The sequence below is a fragment of the Arachis hypogaea genome, chromosome 12 (genome assembly GCF_003086295.3).
Source record: "Arachis hypogaea cultivar Tifrunner chromosome 12, arahy.Tifrunner.gnm2.J5K5, whole genome shotgun sequence".
Taxonomy (NCBI): Eukaryota; Viridiplantae; Streptophyta; class Magnoliopsida; order Fabales; family Fabaceae; genus Arachis; species Arachis hypogaea.
In genome coordinates, this window is record NC_092047.1 from 41,660,906 (window position 1) to 41,685,611 (window position 24,706).

Here is a 24,706-nt window from a genome sequence, read left to right on the forward strand (position 1 = left end):
TGCTTTGATTTAGAGCAGCAGTCTCTATGCCAGAAGATACTTCTGCAACGGCTTTTGAACGGCCTTGCTTCTGTCTGTGGTTCCGAGTAGATTCAGCTAAATCACTGATCAATTGCCAAGCTTCATCAGTGGTCTTGTACTTCTTCATAGACCCATTGCTGGCACTTTCCAAAGTGGCCTTATCTTGGGGCCTCATACCTTGTGTGATATAGCTGAGTAGCACGATCTTGTCAATCATGTGGTGGGGGCATGCTTCCAAAAGATTATTGAAGCGCTCCCAGTATTCAAAGAAAGTCTCATTGTCATCCTGAACAATTGTAGAGATATCCTTCCTCAATTTATCAGTAACTTCAGATGGGAAGAATTTCTCCAGGAACTCCTTTCTGAGTGTATCCCAGTTGGATACATTTGCTATAGATTGAGTGTAGTACCACTCTCTTGCTTTTCCCTCAAGAGAGAACAGAAAAGCTTTCAGCAGAATTGAAGTTTCACCAGTGCCATCACGCCTGACAGTAGAACAGGCTGCCTGGAAATCTCTCAAGTGCTTGATAGGCTCTTGAGCAGGTAGGCCATGAAACTTGGGCATCAAATTTAGCAGTGCAGTCTTTATTTCAAAATCCGTAGCTACCGCTGGATGATGCGCTTGAAATGGTTGCATTGTAAAATTAGGAGCTCCTTCCTCCTGAATGGTAACTCTTCTAGCTGCCATGTTTTCTGCATGTAAAACAACTGAATCAGTAGAACGGGGGCTGGTTTCTTCCTCAGATTCACTTTCAGAACCGCCCTCAGAGCGGGCAAACCTACGCTGTTCTCGCCTTATTCGTGAAATTGTTCTTTCAATTTCAGGATCGAATATTAGCAAGCGCGGATCAGGAAGTGAACGTGTCATTTGACAGAAGAAACATACAGCTCATAGTAGCAAAATTAAATAAAATACAAATAAATAAATTCTAATTAATAAAATTAGCACTCTATTGCAACTCCCCGGCAACGGCGCCAAAAATTGATAGGAAGCAGAAGCTGGTGAATTAAAAATTTATTAAAATGGTTATGTTGCAAGTATAGTTCTTAACTCACCGAAAATCTGCCTATCAATTTAGAAACATGTCACAGAGAGTTTAAACTAAAATTACTGGGAGTTTTAAGTCCCAGGTCGTCTCCCAACGAGTTGTAGAAAAGTGTGCTGTTTTATTAATTAGATGTTCCAAGAAGTTGAGCTAAGTAAATTGGAATTTAAATTGAGGAATTTTAATTAATATAAATAAAAGCCTTGACTGGGAATTGATTAGTTAGAATCTCTATCATTGATGGAGTGATTTTTAGGATTGATTTATAATTAATGGTTACTCTGTTTGGTTATCCTTTACTAGGTAAGGGAAAGTCAAACAAGTTGGAATGCCAGATCTGTTCACGAGTTACAACCCACTTAGTTCAAAGGAATTGGCATTGGTGACAGGATAGCAATCCAACATTTAACCCAACTACAAATTTTTCCTTCAATCCTTCCAACTCAAGAGTTCCCTTTTAATCAATTCCCCATCAAGTAATGAAACTACTCACGCATTGTAAATAAAGAATCCATGGCACATAAAAGGGAATTAAAAGAAGACATGATTATTGGAATTGAAATTGAATTAAAAAGAAATAATCCTTGCATCAATTAATCATAAAAGTATCTAAATGACAAAATTAAACATAACAAAGAACATGAAAGAATAAAACCAAGTTAAGAGAACAAACTAGAATGATGAAGTCTTGATGAGGAAATAACTCTTCTCAATGTTCCAATGCTAAGACCAATTGAAAATCCAAATTCTAAAAACTAGAGAGAAAAACCTAAGAGAGTGAAAAACTAGATCTAAAACTACTGAATGAATGTGTGTATTATTTCTGCATATTCTCTGACTCTAGTCTGTTGTTCCGGGCCGAAAATTGGGCCGAAATAAGGTCCAAAATCGCCCCATCGAATTCTGCAGATTATGCAGATCGCACATGTCACGCAATCGCGTCATCCATGTGGACGCGTCGCTTGCGCTTTTTCCTCTCCAGGCGTTCGCGTCGTCCACGCTACCGCGTCGCTTGCGCTTTCCAATCCGCGCGGCCGCGCAAGCCATGCGGCCGCGTCACTACGATTTGCGCTCCTTCGCGCGGTCGCATGAGCCATGCGACCGCGTCACTTCTCGCTGGTTATCTCCTCAAATTCTTGTGTTCCTTCCATTTTTGCTAGCTTCCTCTCCAATCTCCATCTCATTCATGCCCTATAAAGCCTGAAACACTTGACACACAGATCACGGCATTGAATGGAATAGAGGAGAATTAAAATTAAATAATTAAAGTCTCTAGGAAGCAATTTTCAAACATGTACTGAATTTAGGAAGGAAATCTAAATGCATGCTAAATTGATGAATAAGTGGGTAAGGATCATGACAAAACCACACAATTAAACACAATATAAACTATAAAATAGTGGTTTATCAAAGACCTTCTCTCTCTTCTCACTTATCCCCAAGGTCCTAGCTGTTTACAAGTAAGAACTTTAACTTTTGTATTGTGACTATTACTTGTTTCTATGCAATTATATGTATTTCATATCTCTAACTTACTCATATTTGTAAAATCAGCAAAGTCATATTTTTCTAGTATAGTCATATTTGTAAACTGATTTTGTTTTGCTCATATATATATATATATATATATATATATATATATATATATATATATATATATATATATATATATATATATAACAAGATCAGAAAATGCATTGAATATTTAAATGTGATGACTCCTTTTTTCACTTATTAAAAATTTTTCACAACTCACAATGTTTTTAGTTAAAGTTTGATTTGTGTTTTATAGTTTTTGAGATGAGTCTCTTCCTTTCTAATTTAGTTGTTGAGAATTAAAATATATTCAAAGTTGAAAGAAATGTTAAGGAATTTGCCCTGGAATTTAGACATCATTTATGATATGGTGTAATGTCACTATTTCATCTATATAGCAGATCCTCATTGGGTGGGATATAGGATAATTATCATTTTTATTGTTGCATTGCATAAAAGTAAGAGAACAGGTAAGATGTATCTTTTCAACTTTTAAGTAATTTTTTTATTATAGATTCACTTATTCTCTCTTGCATGATGATCAAGTATTTTTTATTCAACATCATGTAATTTTTGGGAGCTTGGATCTAAGACTCTGCTTGTTAAGTGTGCTACAAAGTATAATTTATTTATTTTTTTAAAACTAAGCATTACTAGGTATCTATTGGAGATGTTACTCTTATATTTATTACATTTATTGTTTACATACATACATATAGGAGCAATTCTTTCATACCTTTACATTTTTTTACTCAAATTCTTTGCGAGATGATGTGCTTTATATTGCTTATTGTTTTGTTAATGTGACCAATTAGTCTATTATGCATGCTTGTGATTTTTTATCGTAGATAGTTAATTGTTCCATTATAAGTGATAATTTTATTTCCTCATGTAGAGTTAGAACCGTAAGGTAAAAGACTCAACTACTGAAGATACTCCCTCTTGCCAAGGATATAAGGCCTGTGTGTGAACCTAGAGACACCAAACTACCTCATGCTAAGTTGTCGGATCTCATGTGAAAATCTTAGCTTAAATATAGTTGTGATATGCACTGTTGTGCATGATTTATTTTTGGTTATATTTTGAGATTTTCCTTTTTTCAAACTAGCTATAGTTGAGTTTTTTACGGTGTGGCGCTACTTTTACAACATTGAAATAATGAGTATAATGATTAATGAGTGATTTTTCACTATTGTAAGATTTATGTTTGTATTGAGATTTATTTCTTGTTGTTAAAATTGTTATTTGAAATTGGATTAGATTGGATTGTTTTAATAAAGAATAAAATTTAAGATTACTGACGGATTTACTGTGGGTTAAATTTGTCGGTAGTTATTAATTTAATTATTATTAAATAATATATTACTGTCGGATTTATCGGGGGATAAATCCGATGTAAAATTTACTAGCAAAAAGTTTTCAACGGTAATTATCAGCGAGGTTTATGATAAACCACTATTTCATAGTTTATCTTGTGCTCAATTGAGTGGTTTTTATCAACTCTTTACCCACTTATTCATACTAATCGCATGTTTTACATTTTCCTTCCTGATTTTGTGCTATGATTGAAAACATGTTTCCTGGGCCTTTGAAATACTAACTTTAATCCTCTATTATTACCATTTGATGCTGTGATATGTGTGTTAAGTGATTTCAGAGATTATAGGGCAGGAATGACTCAGAGGATGGAAAGGAAGCATGCAAAAATGGAAGGAATACAAGAAGTTGAAGAAATTGCTAAGCTGTCCAGCCTGACCTCTTTGCACTCAAACGCTCATAACTCGAGCTACAAAGGTCCAAATGATGTAGTTCTAGTTGCGTTGAAAAGCTAACGTCCGAAGCTTCGCAACGATATATAATTTGCCATAGCTACCCCGAAGCCAGGCGACGCGAACGCGTGGATCACACGGATGCGTGACCTGGCAAAAACTCAATCCGCGCAAACGCGTGGACGACGCTTCCGCGTCACTTTCCCGCGACCTGTATGTACCAGAAAATGCTGGGGGCAATTTCTGGACTGTTTCTGACCCAGTTTTTTTCCCAGAAAGCACAGATTAGAGGCTATAAAGTGGGGGAATCCATTCATTCATAATCATCTCATATTCACATAATTTTAGTTTTAGATATAGTCTTTAGAGAGAGAGGTTCTCTCCTCTCTCTTAGGTTTTAGGATTAGGATTCCTCTTAAAGGATTTAGGATTTCAACTCTTCATCAGGTTCAATATTCCTTTTACTTTATATTTCTCTTTTACCTTCAGACACTTTGATGCTTTTCTTTAATTACTTATGTTGCCAAATTGGCTTATGAACTCTTTATGTTTAGATTGATTTTCTCTCATTAATGCAATTGAGGTATTTTAGATTTATGATTCTTATTTAGCTTTTTATATTCTTGGATTTAATTGATTAACTGGAGACTCTTGAGTTATCAAACCTATCGTGGTTGATAATTGTTATCTTTCCTTAGGAGTTGGCTAGGACTTGGGGATCTAACTAATTAGTCCACTTGACTTTTCTTACTTTAGAAAAGGTTAACTAAGTGGGATCAAACTTAGCTCTCATCACCACCGATAAGGATAACTAGGACAGGACCTCCGAATTTTCATACCTTGCCAAGAGTTTATTTTATAATCATTTATTTATTTTTCTTGTCGTTTAAATTACCTGTTCCTTACTTTCAAAACCCCCAATTTACAAAACTCATAACCAATAATAAGAACACCTCCCTGCAGTTCCTTAAGAAGACGATCTGATGTTTAAATACTTCGGTTATCAATTTTAAAGGGGTTTGTTACTTGTGACAACCAAAACGTTTGTAAGAAAGGGATTCCTTGCCGATTTAGAAGCTATACTTGCAACAAGGATTTATTTTGTGAAAATTCTAGACCGCGCAGGAATTTTGTTCTTCAAAATGGCGCCGTTGCCGGGGAATTGCAAACGTGTGCCTTATTATTGGTTTTTGTAATTTTTTTTACTTGTTTATTTGTTTTTGTTTTCCCCTCTTATTTCTATTAGCTACTATGAATTCTCACCCCTCTTGCTTTGAGTTTGGTTCTAAATTTGTTGAAGGGAATGAAAGCTATAGCAGGAACATGCATCAAGGTCAGAGCAATCAAAGATGGATGGGGTCACGAGGACTTGATCAACCCTTTAGGCAACAACACCCTCCACAGTATCACAGACGATGACCGTTATACAATGCATACCAAGCTAATAGATATGGTGGGCCCCCTGGTAGTTACCAACAAATTCCACCATGTGCTTATAGACCATCCTCTCAACGTAGCTTTGAACCACCACACTCACAAGTTTCTTTTCACCATTCACTACTGTATGACCCTTATCCACCACAATTCCAATCCAATTTCCACCAAGAACCACCACATTCTTATTATGAACTCTCTCTCCCAACCAATGAACCCTCATATCCACCCCAACCTCCAGTGAATGACAAACTCTGTGTTCTTCTTCAAGGGCAAGCGAAGATGCAAAGGGATGTACTGGAACTCACTACTGCCTTAACCGAGGTAGTAAATATAATAGCTTCCCGATATCTGAGCACTCAAAGTACTCCCATGGTTACATGTGGAGAATCAATTGAAGAACGTAGCATGAAGGAGACCCTAGAAACTTCGGTGGACAATGAGGAGTATGGCTTTGTATTGGAACAAGTGGAGGAAGCCATAATAGTTGTAGAGGAAGAAGTGGTTGAAGATTTAGGAGATGCTGAACCTCCATGGGAATCAAGAGCTGTAAAGGATTCCACCGAGAAGTTCGAATTTGATGCCAGGGAGGATAGTGCACAACTTCCAAAGCATATACCTTGTGAAAAATTGGACGAAACAGACCAAGAATTTGATTCCATAGGCAGTGATGATCATAAATCAAGCTCTCCTAGTCACAAACCTACATCCGCAACTGAACTCCTTGAGCCTGATGAACCTTATCCAAGTGAATACGAAGATGACGTCGAGGTAGATTTCTCTCAACCTCCAATGTATGACTTGAGTGACGAGGAAGACATAGAAAATGTTGATAAAGACGCAGTTGCAGTCGAAGAATTTTGCAAAGAAGTGAAGTAATTCACAGAAGAATACAAGGGAGTAGAATCACTGGAAACACCTATCCCAAGGCCATTACCACCTAATACAAGCTTCAAGTGGGTACAATCTTTAACCTTTATCTTTACTTTTCCACCTGAACATGGTTTGCTTAAAACAGATGGCCAGCTTAGAGCTCTCTGCGGCTTTAAGAGTAAGAGGGAAATGGCTCGTACTCAGAGCTGGTATACAAGAGTCAATAAGGTTTCACGCTTCAATTCGAAGTGCAAGGATTGGTATCAAGTTCAATTGAATGGGTCTCGGAAGGCGTTTGGTCACCCTGGTGAGAATACAATTTCTGAACCGCCCGGATGGAAGAATATAGATCAAGTCAAAGGCGGATTCAAAAGCAAAGTTTGGGATCCTGGAATCTGTTCTGACATTCGTTACCCCGGAAGCCTGAGAATCTGTTTGAAGCTGTTCAAAAGCTTTACATGCCAAGTTTGGGACCCCGAAGGCTGCTGGAATTCCAAACATTGGTGGAGATTTCTGGATGAATTTAAGCACAAGCCACCATAACAGGAAGCTCATCAAATGTCCAACTTAAGGACTTTAACTAGAAGTGCTAGGTGGGAGACAACCCACCATGGTATGATCGTTCCTGTTTCAATTTTATTTAATTTTGTTTGTTCTTATTGTTTTATTTTCATTGAACCTGGATAGTATTCATAGCATCTACATTATCACTACATATTGCATACTGCATAATTGCATAAAAAAATCACACATGACGCGACAGCGTCACTGACGCGTCCGCGTCACAAGTGCATTAGGAAGAGAAGGAAAGTGAACAGAAAGTCACGCGAAAGCGTGGCTGGAGGTGTGCCTCAAGCACAAATACGCCCACGCGACCGCGTCGCTAACGCGTCCGCGTCATGTGGGAAATATGCCTCCCACGCGTTCGCGTCACACACGCGAATGCGTGGCTCTGTAAAATCGACGTAAATGGGTGTATGGCAGTAAGTTGGGCTGGAATGAGGCTAGACCCATGCTGGAAGCACAAGCCCACTTACGTGAACGCATCACTCACGCGTTCCCGTCATTTTTCAAAAATGGCCTTTCATGCGATCGCGTCACCCAGATTTTTGGCAAAATGAGTTTGAAACAGAGAATTGCGCGAACGCGAGGCTGCACTTGCGCCAATCGCACAAATCAGGTCACGTGATCGCGTGACCCACGCGTCCGCGTCACCTGACCTTATCGTGCACCACGCGACCGCGTCGCCTGCGCCGCACAACTTATCCAGATCAGCGTCAATTATCTTATCTCTTCTTTTCTAATCCTAATCTCTTCTATCTTTTCTTTTTTTCTTCTTTCTTTCTTACTTTATTTCTTTCACTTCTCATTCTTTTTCACCTTCATTCTATTTTACTTAATTTATTTGCATATTTCATTCATTGCATTTTAATTTTGTGCATATTTTTCTTTTTTTTTCTAAATTTATTATTTTTCCATTGGTGTCACTTGTTCATATTCAACTGTTGTGTCTTTTCTGGTATTATTTTGGATGCTTAGTGACTTGTTTTACACTGTTGGGTAATATTATTTAAGTCAATGCTAATCTTTTATGATATTTGTATTAATTTTGCATTGACATGAATTTATATTATCTCTCCTTACACACACTCTTCCCATTGTTGCAAATTTTGCACCACTGATATGCCATGTGCTTCTATTGTTTTCTCACGTACATGTTGAAGCTTCCATGTAAATGAGACCCTTATCATTTAGCATTAACCCACCCATACTTCATTTATTTTCTTATCTTTATTTCTGGGTTACTTTTCTTCCCTTTTTCTTTCAGGATGGCCACCCGGAAGGGAACCGGAAGACGTTTACATGGGGAGACAGACAAGTCCATCTGTAAAATCTTCAGAGAAAAGTGCCAGTTGGAACAACCTGTCCACTTGTACATCTCTGCATGCACCGAGGATGGTGCAATCTTTAAATGTGGAGAGGTCGATACCGATCTCCATGGGTTAGTTATTTCCTATTTTCAACACCAATGTTAATTTATTAGTTGTTGCATTTGCATGTTTGATTGCATGTTTATTTAATTTTTGTGCATATTTTACCACTGCTTGGTTGAAAAATAATAAGTTTCTTTTTAGGACCCTATTTTTGGAAAATTTCACTAATTTAAATTGAAAATTTTTGTGTTAAATTTGTTTGAAGTTGTATTTGGAACATGGTTTTTGAGCCAAAGAACACACAACCCGTGAGATTTTGAGCTTATTTATATGGTTACATTATTTAACCATAATATTTTATTCTTGTGTGCTTCCTTCTCTATGATTGTAATCTATATTTTGTTCTAGTCTGTATGTCTATTATTTAGTATATTTACATGCTTACATATGGTTGAGGCCATTACTTATTTTTACTCACTTATCCCAAATAAGCCTACCCTTTTATGTCACCTTTGTTAGCCCCCTTGAGCCTTTCTACCCCTTCTTCTACTTTATAACCACATTACTAGCCTTAAGCAGAAAAATAAAATAAAAATCCCAAGTTGAATCCTTGGTTAGCTTAAGATAGATATTGTGTATAAATTAAGTATGGGGAATTTTATGGGAACATGGGATAATAAAAAAAAAAGGAAGAAAATTAAATTGAATAAGTTATTTCAAGGTTTGGGAAGCATGCTCATGTGAAATCAAAATAATTAAATTACCATGTGCATTGGAAAAAAAAAAGAATTTAAGTAATTAAATAAGGGGATACTAAAATTTCTCCAATGCAAAATAAAAAGAATCAATGCACATGGGACAAAATTCAAAAATTAAATTTGGTGCATGAGCATGTAATACAAAAGTGGGAAAATTTGGGTAGCTAGGTAAAGCATTTTAAATTATATAAAGTATGTATATGTTAGGTGAGATCTTAGACTAATCAAGGATTCACTATGTTAGCTCACTTAGCCTTATATATACATATCCTTACCTTTACCTCAGCCCCATTACAACCCTAAAAAGACCTCATGATGTTTGCATTGGAACATTAAATATTTGTTGATTGGTTAGGTGAAGAACAAAGTTTAGAAAGCATGACTAGAGAAGAGTTGAGTGAATTACCCTATACACTTGAGAGATTAGAGTGCATATACACTACCAGTAAGGGTTCAATATTTGATTCTATGTTCCCTACTTTCATGAGCTATCTTCTTACAAGTTTGTCTTTCATTGTATAATTTGAATTAGTGGAATTTGATTTATATTTGTCTTGGAGAACTTATTTACTTTTAACCAAGTAGGTAGAAACATCCTAGCATGTAGTTGCATTCATATAGATAGTTGCATTTCATACATTCTACCATTCCTCTTCACTCCTTTATAGCTTCTCTTGGGCTTAGCATGAGGACATGCTAATGTTTAAGTATGGAGAGGTTGATAAACCACTATTTCATAGTTTATCTTCTGCTCAATTGAGTGTTTTTTATCAACTCTTTACCCACTTATTCATACTAATCGCATGTTTTACATTTTCCTTCCTGATTTTGTGCTATGATTGAAAACAAGTTTCCTGGGCCTTTGAATTACTAACTTTAATCCTCTCTTATTACCATTCGATACCGTGATATGTGTGTTAAGTGATTTCAGAGATTACAGGGCAGGAATGGCTCAGAGGATGGAAAGGAAGCATGCAAAAATGGAAGGAATACAAGAAGTTGAAGAAATTGCTAAGCTGTCCAGCCTGACCTCTTTGCACTCAAACGGTCATAACTCGAGCTACAGAGGTCCAAATGATGCAGTTTTAGTTGCGTTGGAAAGCTAACATTTGGGGCTTCGCAACGATATATAATTTGCCATAGCTACCTAAAGAACAAAACTCTCGCGTGACCTAGAATTTTCATAATAAATTCGCGTTGTAAGTATAGCTTCTAGACCGACAAGAATTCCTTTCTTACAAACGTTTTGGTTGTCACAAGTAACAAACCCCTTAAAAATTGATAACCAAAGTATTTAAACCTCGGGTCGTCTTCTCAAGGAGCTGCAGGGAGGTATGTTCTTATTATTGGTTATGAGTTTTGTAAATTGGGGGTTTTGAAAGTAAAGAATAAGTAATTTAAATGACAAGTAAAATAAATAAATAACTATAAAATAAACTCTTGGCAAGATATGTAAATTTGGAAGTCCTATCCTAGTTACTCCTATGAGAATAGAAGTTAATCCCACTTAGTTAACCTTTGCGTAAGCAAGGGAAAGTCAAGTGAACTAATTAGTTAGATTTTCCAAGTCCTAGCCAACTCCTAATAAAAGACTAGAGTTAGTGGAATTCCAGTCAATTAGCCGACATAACAATCAATCACGAATAGTTGATAACTCAAGAGCTTCCAGTTAATCAATTAAAGCCAATAATATAAAAAGCTAAATAAAAATCATAAATCTGAAATACCTTAATTGCATTAATAAGAGAAAATCAATCTAAACATAAAGAGTTCATAAGCCAAATTGGTAACATAAATAATTAAAGGAAAGCATTAAAGTATCTGAAAATAAAGGAGAAATATAAAGTAAAAGGAATATTGAACCTGATGAAGAGTTGAAATCCTAAATCCTTTAAGAGGAATCCTAATCCTAAAACCTAAGAGAGAGGAGAGAACCTCTCTCTCTAAAAACTACATCTAAACTATGAAAAGTGAATGATCGAAGGCCCTCCTCAAGAATGGATGCATTCCCCCACTTTATAACCTCTAATCTGTGCTTTTTGGACTTGGATCTGGGCCAAAAAGGGCTTCAGAAATCGCTGGGAGCATTTTCTGCAGTTGCTGCACGTGGCGTCTGTCACGCGTCCGCGTGGGTCACGCGGTCGCGTCATCTGGAGTTTTCCTTGTCGTGCGTTCACTTCGGTCACGCGTACGCGTCATTTGTGTTCTGCTCAAGGCGCGCGTCCGCGTCAGTCACGCTCGCGTCGCTGCCTTTTCGCGCTAGGCATGCGGCCGCGTCGTCCATGCGTTCGCGTCGCTGCCAGTTTCTTCAAAAACTCTATTTTGTGCTTTCCTTCCATTTTTGTATGTTTCCTTTCCATCCTTTAAGTCATTCCTGCCTTAGAAGATATGAAACTACTCAACACACAAATCACGGCATCGAATGGTAATAAAGGGTAATTAAAATAAATATTTCTAAAGCATAGGAAACATGTTTTTCACATATATCACATAATAAGGAAGGGAAAGTAAAATCATGCAATTCACATGAATAAGTGGGTGAAGGATTGAATAAATCACTTGATTTGAGAACAAAACATATCATAAAATATGGGTTTATCAACCTCCCTACACTTAAACAATAGCATGTCCTCATGCTAAATCCAAGATAAAGAATAAGTAAGGTTAAAGTGGTGGAATCTCATGCAATGCAATCTACTCTAAATGCAACTACCTAAATGAGTCATGCAATTCTAGTTATTATTCACTTGTATATAAAGCTCACATGTAGTTAAATTAATTCATATCCTCAAGGGATCATATATGCAAAGCCACACCCTAGATAATGTTAAAGCACTTGTACAATTGAGATGGGAAAAATTATTTCACAAAACTTGCAAGACAATTAACAATTAAGCAGAGATATATGGTGATGAGCTATTGAACCCTCACTGGATTTTTGTGTTTATTCTCTAGTCACTCAGTGTTGATTGGGTCAATCACTCTATTCTTTTTCTATCCTTACTTTCTATAACTTTGTTATTCATCTAACCAATCAACAGTTATGGAATACAGACATACAAAAATCATGAGGTCTTTTTCAAGGTTGTAATGGGGCCAAGGTAAAGGTAAGGGTATATGTATAAGGCTAAGTAATCTAATAAGTGAATCCTTGATTAGTCTAACATCTCACCTAACATACATACTTTATATAATTTTTAAGGTTCCTTAACCTATTTGCCCAAATTTTCCCTCTTTGTATTGCAAACTCATGCATTAAATTTTAATTTTGTCCCATGTGCATTGATTCTTTTTATTTTTGCAATTGGGGAATTTTTTTTGTATCCCCTTTATTTAAATACTGGAAATTTTATTTTTATTATTATTTTTTTTAATCTAAATCAACGCACTTGTAATTCAGTTGTTTTGATTTCACACGAGCATGCTTCCCAAAATTTTTTTTTTTTTTTTGAAATAACTTATTCTTTTTTTTTTAAATCCTACTTTGTTTCTATCATCCCATGTTCTCGTAAAATTTCCCACACTTAAATAATACACAATTTTTATCTTAAGCTAACCAAGGATTCAACTTGGGATTTTATCTTGTTTTTCTGCTTAAGGCTAGTACTATGGTTTATAGAACAAGAGTGGATTAAAAAGCTCAAGGGGGCTAACAAGGGTGATGTAAAAGGTAGGCTAATTTGGGATAAGTAAGGAAAAATTCAAATGATGGCCTCAATCATCTCTAAGTATGTATCTATATTCTATAATTGGACATATAGATTAAAACAAAGTAAAGAACACCAGAATGAAAAAGAAGGGCAAAACACACAGGAATAAAATTTATGGTTTGAATGTAACCATACAGTTAAGCTCAAAACTCACAGGTTGTGTGTTCTCCAGCTCAAAAAGCATATATCGGTTATATATGTCATGCAAGTAGAAATCAAGAGTTCCCATTATTCTCAATGTAAATTTTAGGGTGGCTTTAAAGTTTTAGTGTTCCTCCTTGAAGAAATGTTGTTAACTAACTAACATGTGATGCTACATATACAGAGTGTGTGGATTGTTTTGATTTACTAAAGTCTCTAGTTTACTCCTTTTTATTTTTAATTAAACCAAACTATTATATGCTAAAAGGGCAAACTATACTAATTAATCCACATATTCTATAACTAATAAGTTTAGAATTGCAAACTAAACTAAATGGCTAAAATATGAACTAAAGTGCAAAATGCGGAAATAAAGTAAAAATACAGCAAAAGAACAATGTATAAGTACTGAAAAATAAAAATAAAGATAAAAATATAGAAAAATAGACAAAATAAGATAAAAGAGTCTGTAGTGGTTCACCAAAAAGATATGCCAGGGATAGCTACCTCTCCACACTTAAAATATAGCATCGTCCTCGATGCTCACTCAAGCTGGGTGTGAAGGAGTGTCATCACCGGAAGGATGGGCTACTGGTGTCTTTGTGGTGGCCGGAGGGTCTGCAGACTGGATAAGGGTAGGAGGATTTGTCTACTACAGTGGAGGCGCTGACTGTATAGGAATCTCTGGATCTGCGGCCTGTATCTGGTGTGGCTCCTCATGCTGGGGCACAGCCTGCTGTGGTCCTGCCTGCTCCGCCTGGGTAGGTGCCTCCTCCTCATGATCATCCTCCTCTACCTCAGATGTATCAGAAGGGGTGTCAGGCTCGGAGGGGATGTCGCCGTCAGATCGGATCATCAACTTGAGGTGCTCATTGCGTCGCTTGTTGCGATGCTCCATGCGATCCAGGCGGGCGAAGAGTCGATGCACCAAATGATAGATGGGCTCACGAGTAGGTAGATGTGCAGTGGATGGGGATGGGGCAGCAGATGCAGAAGGAGCAGCTGAAGATGTGGCTGCCTCAGCAGAAGCGGTGAGGAATGGGGGTCTGTAGCCTAAAGCCTGAAACTTCCTGCTGTGAGGGATAATCTTCCTGCAGTCGGCAGCAGGTGGCTTCTCATCAGTAGGCTCCCAAGGCACGTCAGCTCGACGGCCGAGCTGGGTGATCAGATAAGGGAAGGGGAGAGTGCCTCTGACATGGACCCTGGCCATGTAGTACCGGATGAATCGTGGAAGATACAGGTCCTTACCCTCCATCACACACCAGATGAGGGTGATCATAGCAGCGGGCAACTCCGTCTCTTGAGTGCTCGGCATAACAAAGTTACTCAGGATCTGGTGCCAGAGCCGAGCCTCATCATTCAGATACATCAACTTGATCCCCTTAGGCATCGCTGTGTTCTTACCCATGACCCATGGGACAGTAGGATCAAGGGTTATCCTCTGCTTGACAGCATCCCAGTCAAATCTCATATAGCGCATATCCTCCTCAGCCTTTTTGCAACCATCAGGCTGATCTGACTTAGGCTGAAGCTGTAGAATGTCCTTAATGTCTTCCTCAGTGATCAATATCTGTTTCCCTCTGAGGTGCACTGTATCCAGGGAAGTCTTGAAATAGTTGCAGTAAAACTCTCGGACCCAAGAAGCATTGACCTCTGTCAAGTTCCTTTCCAAGAAGAACCAGCCTCTCTGTTTGATCTGATCGGAGGTATAATGCTGTAGTTCTTCTAGAATTTTCAAAGTCCTTTCCAGGTATAGGTTCTTGGATGTAGCAAACACTGGATACTTCAGCTCACAGTATCTGTTTGCAAATTTGATTTGATCAGTAGCGGGGAGAAGCTGATCAGCCTTCTCCTGCGGGGTAAAGTGCTTTTCCCGCCAGGAGTCATCATGCAGAATGTCCAGGATGGACATAGAGGATTCGCCTCTTTTCCTTTTGCCAGTGATGGCTTTGCATTTTCCTTTGCGCTGAGTGTCAAATATCCTGAAAATCAGAAATTCTTGGATGTAATTGAAGAATAAAAACAGGTAAACAAGTAGGCAAATATGATTTATAAATGTAAGCATAAAGGCAAACGAGCAGTAGAATTATGAAATGAGTTGAGTATATGTGCATTATGGATTGTATTTGAATTAGAAATCTGAGATGAAAAATCACAATCCAAAATGTAATATAAGTAGAATTCATGTTAATTAGGAAAAACAAGAATCATGCCTGGAGTTAGAAAGTTAAAGTAAATAGTTAAAAATCAAAAAGAGACGTTTGAAAGGTAGAATGGTTAGGATTGAAAAAGAGGTTAGAAAGTGGAAATCAATGTGTTAAGAGAAAGTATGTTAAAGTGAGTGGCATGATAAATGGTTCCTAAGTAACACTAATTTCACAATTTTAAACTACAGTCAACTCATATTCAAGCAAGGAAATCAGGTTGTTGATGATAATCATATAGATGCATGAGTAGCAAAAATTAAAATATAATCATCAATAATATATTTTAGTAACCAGGAAATCGAAAGGAATAAGAATGCTGGCCCGTGAGTTCATGAAAAGGTTTGGGTATAGCAAAGTAATGCAAAATTCAAAATTGTCAAAACCAGAACATGAATGAAAATGATTTACAAAAAACTGGGCAGCATTCCGGCTAAAATTTGATGTTCCCGGGTAATAAATAGCAAGCAGAGCAGTTCATATAAATTAAAATAAAGCTGCAAATACACACAAGTAATATGAACATGAAGGAGCAGTGTAACAGCAGCACAAAACATGGAAGAACAGCATATGAATAGTATGAACATCACAGCCAGACCAAAATTGCAGAATAGATAAAACAAGCAACAAGTATGGCGCAATTAGCAGGCCTAAATCTACTAACCATATCCTAGCTACCTAACCACCTAGAATCCACTACAAACATGCATCTCTAACTAGCCTAATTTGAACATAATCAAAAAAATAAGCAACTAACTATGAAGGAAAGAGAAATTAGCGTTTGGCGAAACCTGGTGTGTGAAGAACAAGTTTATGGAACAGAGAGATGATGTGGGTGTGGTGGTGGTGGTGCTGATGCGGCGGTGATGGGTGGTTGGCGCGTCGGTGGGCAGCTGTTCGGTTTGGGTATAAGGGTGGATGGGGAGAGGAAGGGAGAAGGAGGCGAGGGTTGGGATGGAGGCGGCACTGGTGGGAGATGGCGTTGGTGGCGTGGTAGCGGTGGCTGGCCACGGTGGGGGGCAGCGGTGGTGGAGGTTAGCAGAGAGAGAAGAAGGGGAGGGGAGGAAGAAGAGAGGAAGGGGAGAGAGGGGTGTCGTGTGGTGGTCTGGGTGGTTGGGGGTGGTACGGTGGTCGGAGTGGTGGTTGGGGATGGTGGTGTTCGGGTGGGTAGCAGAGAGGGAGCAGAGGGGTTGGGGGGGAAGAAAATGGTGACGCGGGGGGGAAATAGGGTTTCGCGTAGTTGGGTTAGTGATTTTGAATCCACGCGAACGCGTGGCTAGGGTGGAATGGGTTTGACGCGGTCGCGTGATTGACGCGAACGCGTGGAATGGGTAAAAGATGGATGACGCGGACGCGTGAGGCACGCGGCCGCGTCGCTGGAAATTGTGCTATACGCACACTTCCAGCGTCGTTTCAGCGCAACTCTCTGTCTCCATTTAGGGGTCCATGATATCCATGCGACGCGGATGCGTCGCTCACGCTTTTGCGTGGGATGAGTGTTTAGCAAGTGACGCATTCGCGTCAAGGACGCGGACGCGTGGGCCGTTTTGTGCTAAACACACACCAGCTGCACGATTCCAGCCAAGATTTCTCGGCGTTGGATTTTTACGCCGATTTCCAGATCACGCGTTCGCGTAGGTGACCCGGACGCGTGGGAGGTATTTTTCGCAAATCACGCAAATGCGTCATCGACGCGGTCGCGTGGATCGATTTGTGCCAAAGGCACGCCTCCACCCACGCTTTCGCGTGACTTTCTGTTCACTTTCCTTTTCTGCCTAATGCACTTGTGACGCGGACGCGTCAGCGACGCTGTCGCGTCGCGTGCGATTTTTTTTATATGCAATTATGTAGTATGCAATGCTGATGCAAATGCTATGAATAAAATTCAGGTTCAATGAAAATAATATAATATAAAAACAAACAAAACAAAATAAAATTGAAACAAGAACGATCATACCATGGTGGGTTGTCTCCCACCTAGCACTTTTAGTTAAAGTCCTTAAGCTGGACATTTGATGAGCTTCCTGTTATGGTGGCTTGTGCTTAAATTCATCTAAAAATCTCCACCAATGTTTGGAATTCCAGTAGCCTCCGGGGTCCCAAACTAGGCATGTAAAGCTTTTAAGCAGCTTCAAACAGGTTCTTAAGCTCCCGGGGTGACGAATGTCAGAATAGATTCCAGGATCCCAAACTTTGCTTTTAAATCCGCCTATGTCTTGATCTATATTCTTCCATCCGGGCGGTTTAGAAATTATATTCTCATCAAGGTGACCAAACGTCTTCCGAGACCCATTCAATTGAACTCGATACCAATCCTTGCACTTCGAATCGAAGCGTGGAACCTTATTGACTCTTGTATACCAGCTCTGAGTACGAGCTATTTCCCTCTTACTCTTAAAGTCGTAGAGAGCTCTAAGCTGGCCATCTGTTTCAAGCAAACCATATTCAAGTGGAAAAGTAAAGATAAAGGTTAAGGATTGTACCCACTTGAAGCTTGTATTAGGTGGTAATGGCCTTGGGGTAAGTGTTTCCAGTGGTTCTGTAAGCTCTACTCTCTTGTATTCTTCTGTGAATTCCTCCACTTCCTTGCAAAATTTTTCAACCGCAACTGCGTCCTGATCAAAGTCTTCTATGTCTTCCTCGTCACTCAAGTCATACGTTGGAGGTTGAGAGAAATCTACCTCGACGTCATCTTCGTATTCACTTGGATAAGGTTCTTCAGGCTTAAGGAATTCAGTTGCGGATGTGAGTTTGTGACTAGGAGAGCTTGATTCAAGAACATCACTGCCCATGGAATCAACTTCTTGGTCTGTTCCATCCAATTTTTCACAAGGTATATGCATTGGAGGTTGTGCATTATCCTCCTTGGCATCAAATTCGAACTTCTCAGCAGAATCCTTTACAGTTCTTGATTCCCATGGAGGTTCAGCATCTCCTAAATCTTCAACCACTTCTTCCTCTACAACTATCATGGCTTCCTCCACTTGTTCCAATACAAAGCCATGCTCCTCATTGTCCACCGAGGTTTCTAGAGTCTCCTTCATGCTACGCTCTTCATATGATTCTCCACATGTAGCCATGGGGGTACTTCGAGTGCTCAGATATCGGGAAGCTATTATATTTACTACCTCAGTTAAGGCAGTAGTGAGTTCCAGTACGCCCTTTTGTATCTTTGCTTGACCTTGAAGAAGAACACGAAGTTTGTCATTCACTGGAGGTTGGGGTGGATACGAGGGTTCATTGGTTGGGAGAGATCAGAGGGTTCATAATAAGAATGTGGTGGTTCTTGGGAGTGATTGGATTGGAATTGTGGTGGATAAAGGTCATACGGTGGTGAATGGTGAAAAGGAACTTGTGAGTGTGGTGGTTCAAAGCTACGTTGAGAGGATGGTCTATAAGCACAGGGTGGGGCTTGTCTGTAATTACAAGGCGGTCCACCATATCTATCAGCTTGATATGCATTGTAGAGTGGTCCTTGCCCATGATATCTTGGAGGGTGTGGTTGCCTAAAGGGTTGATCAGATCTTCTTGGCTCCATCCATCCTTGATTGCTTAGACCTTGATGCATATTCCTGTTATAGCTTCTACTCCTTTCAACAAATTTAGAACCAAACTCAAAGCGAGAGGGGTGAGAATTCATAGTGGCTAATAAAAATAAGAGGAGAAAACAAAAACAAATAAACAAGTAAAAAGAAAAATATTTACAATAACCAATAATAAGGCACACGTTTGTAATTCCCCGGCAACGGTGCCATTTTGAAGAACAAAACTCTCGCGCGATCTAGAATTTTCACAATAAATTCGCATTGTAAATATAGCTTCTAGACCGACAAGAATTTCTTTCTTACAAACGTTTTGGTTGTCACAAGTAACAAACCCCTTAAAACTTGATAACCGAAGTATTTAAACCTCGGGTCGTCTTCTCAAGGAACTGCAGGGAGGTATGTTCTTATTATTGGTTATGAGTTTTGTAAATTGGGGGATTTTGAAAGTAAAGAATAAGTAATTTAAATGACAAGTAAAATAAATAAATAACTATAAAATAAACTCTTGCAAGATATGAAAATTCGGAAGTCCTATCCTAGTTACTCTTATGAGAATGGAAGTTAATCCCACTTAGTTAACCTTTGCATAAGCAAGGGAAAGTCAAGTGAACTAATTAGTTAGATTTTCCAAGTCCTAGCCAACTCCTAAGAAAAGACTAGAGTTAGTGGAATTCCAGTCAATTAGCCGACATAACAATCAATCACGAATAGTTGATAACTCAAGAGCTTCCAGTTAATCAATTAAAGCCAATAATATAAAAAGCTAAATAAAAATCATAAATCCAAAATACCTTAATTGCATTAATAAGAGAAAATCAATCTAAACATAAAGAGTTTATAAGCCAAATTGGCAACATAAGTAATTAAAGGAAAGCATTAAAGTCTCTGAAAATAAAGGAGAAATATAAAGTAAAAGGAATATTGAACCTGATGAAGAGTTGAAATCCTAAATCCTTTAAGAGGAATCCTAATCCTAAAACCTAAGAGAGAGGAGAGAACCTCTCTCTCTAAAAACTACATCTAAACTATGAAAAGTGAATGATCGAAGGCCCTCCTTATGAATGGATGCATTCCCCCACTTTATAACCTCTAATTTGTGATTTTTGGACTTGGATCTGGGCCAAAAAGGGCTTCAGAAATCGCTGGGAGCGTTTTCTGCAGTTGCTCCATGTAGCGTCTGTCACGCGTCCGCGTGGGTCACGCGGTCGCGTCATTTGGAGTTTTTCTTGTCGCGCGTTCGCTTCGGTCACGCGTACGTATCATTTGTGTTCTGCTTAAGGCGCGCGTCCGCGTCAGTCACGCGTTCGCGTCGCTGCCAGTTTCTTCAAAAACTCCATTTTGTGCTTTCCTTCCATTTTTGTATGTTTTCTTTCCATCCTTTAAGTCATTCCTGCCTTAGAAGATCTGAAACTACTTAACACACAAATCACGGCATCGAATGGTAATAAAGGGTAATTAAAATAAATATTTCTAAAGCATAGGAAACATGTTTTTCACATATATCACATAATAAGGAAGGGAAAGTAAAATCATGCAATTCACATGAATAAGTGGGTGAAGGATTGAATAAATCACTTGATTTGAGCACAAAACATATCATAAAATATGGGTTTATCAACCTCCCCACACTTAAACAATAGCATGTCCTCATGCTAAATCCAAGATAAAGAATAAGTAAGGTTAAAGTGGTTGAATCTCATGCAATGCAATCTATTCTAAATGCAACTACCTAAATGAGTCATGCAATTCTAGTTATTATTCACTTGTATATAAAGCTCACATGTAGTTAAATTAATTCATATCCTCAAGGGATCATATACGCATAGCCACACCCTAGATAATGTTAAAGCACTTGTACAATTGAGATGGGAAAAATTATTTCACAAAACTTGCAAGACAATTAACAATTAAGCAGAGATATATGGTGATGAGCTATTGAACCCTCACTGGATTTTTGTGTTTATTCTCTAGTCACTCAGTGTTGATTGGGTCAATCACTCTATTCTTTTTCTATCCTTACTTTCTATAACTTTGTTATTCATCTAACCAATCAACAGTTATGGAATACAGACATACAAAAATCATGAGGTCTTTTTCAAGGTTGTAATGGGGCCAAGGTAAAGGTAAGGGTATATGTATAAGGCTAAGTAAGCTAATAAGTGAATCCTTGATTAGTCTAACATCTCACCTAACATACATACTTTATATAATTTTTAAGGTTCCTTAACCTATTTGCCTAAATTTTCCCTCTTTGTATTGCAAACTCATGCATTAAATTTTAATTTTGTCCCATATGCATTGATTCTTTTTAGTTTTGCAATTGAAAAATTTTTTTGTATCCCCTTTATTTAAATACTGGAAATTTTTATTTTTATTATTATTATTTTTTTAATCTGAATCAATGCACTTGTAATTCAGTTGTTTTGATTTCACATGAGCATACTTCCCATTTTTTTTTTATTTTTGAAATTACTTATTCTTTTTTTTTAAATCCTACTTTGTTTCTATCATCCCATGTTCCCGTAAAATTCCCCACACTTAAATAATACACAATTTCTATCTTAAGCTAACCAAGGATTCAACTTGGGATTTTATCTTGTTTTTCTGTTTAAGGCTAGTACTGTGGTTTATAGAACAAGAGGGGATTAAAAAGCTCAAGGGGGCTAACAAGGGTGATGTAAAAGGTAGGCTAATTTGGGATAAGTAAGGAAAAATTCAAATGATGGCCTCAATCATCTCTTAGTAAGTATCTATATTCTATAATTGGACATATAGATTAAAACAAAGTAAAGAACACCAGAATGAAAAAGAAGGGCAAAACACACAGGAATAAAATTTATGGTTTGAATGTAACCATATAGTTAAGCTCAAAACTCACAGGCTGTGTGTTCTCCAGCTCAAAAAGCATATATCGGTTATATATGTCATGCAAGTAGAAATCAAGAGTTCCCATTATTCTCAATGTAAATTTTAGGGTGGCTTTAAAGTTTTAGTGTTCCTCCTTGAAGAAATGTTGTTAACTAACTAACATGTGATGCTACATATACAGAGTGTGTGGATTGTTTTGATTTACTAAAGTCTCTAGTTTACTCCTTTTTATTTTTAATTAAACCAAACTATTATATGCTAAAAGGGCAAACTATACTAATTAATCCACATATTCTATAACTAATAAGTTTAGAATTGCAAACTAAACTAAATGGATAAAATATGAACTAAAGTGCAAAATGCAGAAATATAGTAAAAAAACAGTAAAAGAACAATGTATAAGTACTGAAAAATAAAAATAAAGATAAAAATATAGAAAAATAGACAAAATAAGATAAAAGAGTCTGTAGTGGTTCATCAAAAAGATATGCCAGGGATGGCTACCTCTCCACACTTAAAATATAGCATCGTCCTCGATGCTCACTCAAGCTGGGTGTGAAGGAGTGTCATCACCGGAAGGATGGGCTGCTGGTGTCTCTGTGGTGGCCGGAGGGTCTGCAGACTGGATAAGGGTAGGAGGATCTGTCTGCTGTAGAGGAGGCGCTGACTGTATAGGAATCTCTGGATCTGCGGCCTGTATCTGGTGTGGCTACTCATTCTGGGGCACAGCCTGCTGTGGTCCTGCCTGCTCCGCCTGGGTAGGTGCCTCCTCCTCATGATCATCCTCCTCCACCTCAGATGTATCAGAAGGGGTGTCAGGCTCGGAGGGGATGTCGATGTCGGATCGGATCATCAACTTGAGGTGCTCATAGCGTCGCTTGTTGCGACGCTCCATGCGATCCAGGTGGGCGAAGAGTCGATGCACCAAATGATAGATGGGCTCAGGAGCAGGTGGATGTGCAGTGGATGGGGATGGGGCAGTGGATGCAGAAGGAGCAGCTAAAGATGTGGCTGCCTCAGTAGAAACGGTGAGGAATGGGGGTCTGTAGCCTAAAGCTTGAAACTTCCTGCTGTGAGGGATAATCTTCCTATAGTCGGCAGCAGGTGGCTTCTCATCAGTAGGCTCCCAAGGCACGTCAGCTCGACGGCCGAGCTGGGTGATCAAATAAGGGAAGGGGAGAGTGCCTCTGACATGGACCCTGGCCATGCAATTTTGATAAACCCCGATTTTGTGGTTTATCTTGTGCTTATTTTGGGGGATTTTATCAACATTTCTCGCACTTATTCACAAGAAATGCATGGTTTTGTGTTCACTTCCCAATATTGCTCCCTGATGGAAAACATGCTTATTTTGCCTTAAAATTGCCATATTTTAATTCTCTTCTATTGCTATTCAATGCCGTGATGTATTTGTTGAGTAATTTCAGGAATTATAGGATTGGAATGACTTAGAAGAGAGGGAGAAAGCATGTACAAAAAGGGAGGAACATGAGGAATTGAGATCTTGGAAAAAGTAGCATCGGCGCGCTCGGGCACTCCACGTGCACGCGCGGATGGGATTAGCTGGAAGCGGCGCGCAAGGATGGACGCCTCCCCTCGGATCAGGAAATTTCTATCTACGCGCACGCGCACTTGGCGCGCACGCGTGGATCGCAAAAGCAATCGGCGCGCGCGCACGCATGGCGCGCACGCGTGGAAAGCTGCACGTGACCTCATTAAAGGAAATCATGCCTGGCGATTTCTGAGGCTCATTAGGCCCAATTTCAAGCTGTTTCTGCATGGAAAAAAGACCCAAGGATGCTAGGGGAAAAGGAGAGATCACTCATTATACACTAGGACATAATTTTAGCTAATTTTTGGGTTCTTTTGTTGTTCTAGAGAGAGAAACCCTTGTTCCTCTCTAGTTCTAGTTTTAATTTGATTGTCCTTTGTTTATTTGTGACCTGGATCTTGTTAATTACTAGTTTTAATTGTTCAATTTGAATTCCTTGTTATAATTTTGCTTATATCTTGTGATAGTTTATGAGTTCTTGTCAATTATCATTTTATACCCATTTCATGAATGTTATGAATCTTGACTTGTTAATGTTACATTGATGATTTCTATGTTCAGCTTTATTATTTGGATGATCATATGTTGATAATTGTTAGTGGGTATTTGTGGATTTCAATTTAATTGCCATTTTGAACATGTCTTTTGTTAATGCTTACCAAGTGTTTGATGAATTGTTTACTTTGATTATGGAGTAGTCTTTTTCACTCTTGGCTTAGGTCAAGGGAATTGGGTAAACTTGAGTCATTGGGTCTAATGGATTTGATGATTTGGGAGCCCTATGTGGTCAATTTGATACTCATTGACGCCAACCCACTACTAATCTAATTAGTAGGTAGGTTGGGACTTATGGGTTGATGTGATCAGGGCCATTTGACGTACTTCAAGTCTAGGGGTAGATATCACGTACTTAAGACTTTGAGAGTAGACTTAATGAGCTTGGTTCCTTATAATTGTCAAGATATAGTTGTTAGACAAGGATGGTGACCCCAATTCCCAAGTCTAGCCAAGAGTTGCTTTTATTATTCATATTTGAAAACCAATTTCCTCAACCAATTGCTTTAGTTGTAGTTACTTGTTTGGGTTATAATAGAATTAAGTGGAATGTTGTTTATTCATTGAAGTTGCTCATGTTTTGCTTAGTCTATTGAACTAGTTGATGCATTTTAAGATTACTTGCTTGTTAAGATTCCCATTTATTTTCATGCTCATAACTCACAACCCCGGATTTCTAACTAATGTCGAAGCACATGTTTGCCCATTCCTTGTGAGACGACCCGAGGTTTGAATACTTCGGTTATTTCTATTGGGGTTG

At 38.4% G+C, this 24,706-nt stretch overlaps 1 non-coding gene across 1 annotated transcript; it reads left to right on the forward strand.

Annotated features, from left to right (window-relative positions):
- The first annotated feature begins 236 nt into the window (after positions 1–236).
- LOC112730828 (small nucleolar RNA R71) lies at positions 237–340 on the forward strand. The gene has a single exon (XR_003166635.1). It is a non-coding gene; the product is annotated as a small nucleolar RNA R71 (small nucleolar RNA).
- Positions 341–24,706: the final 24,366 nt, after the last annotated feature.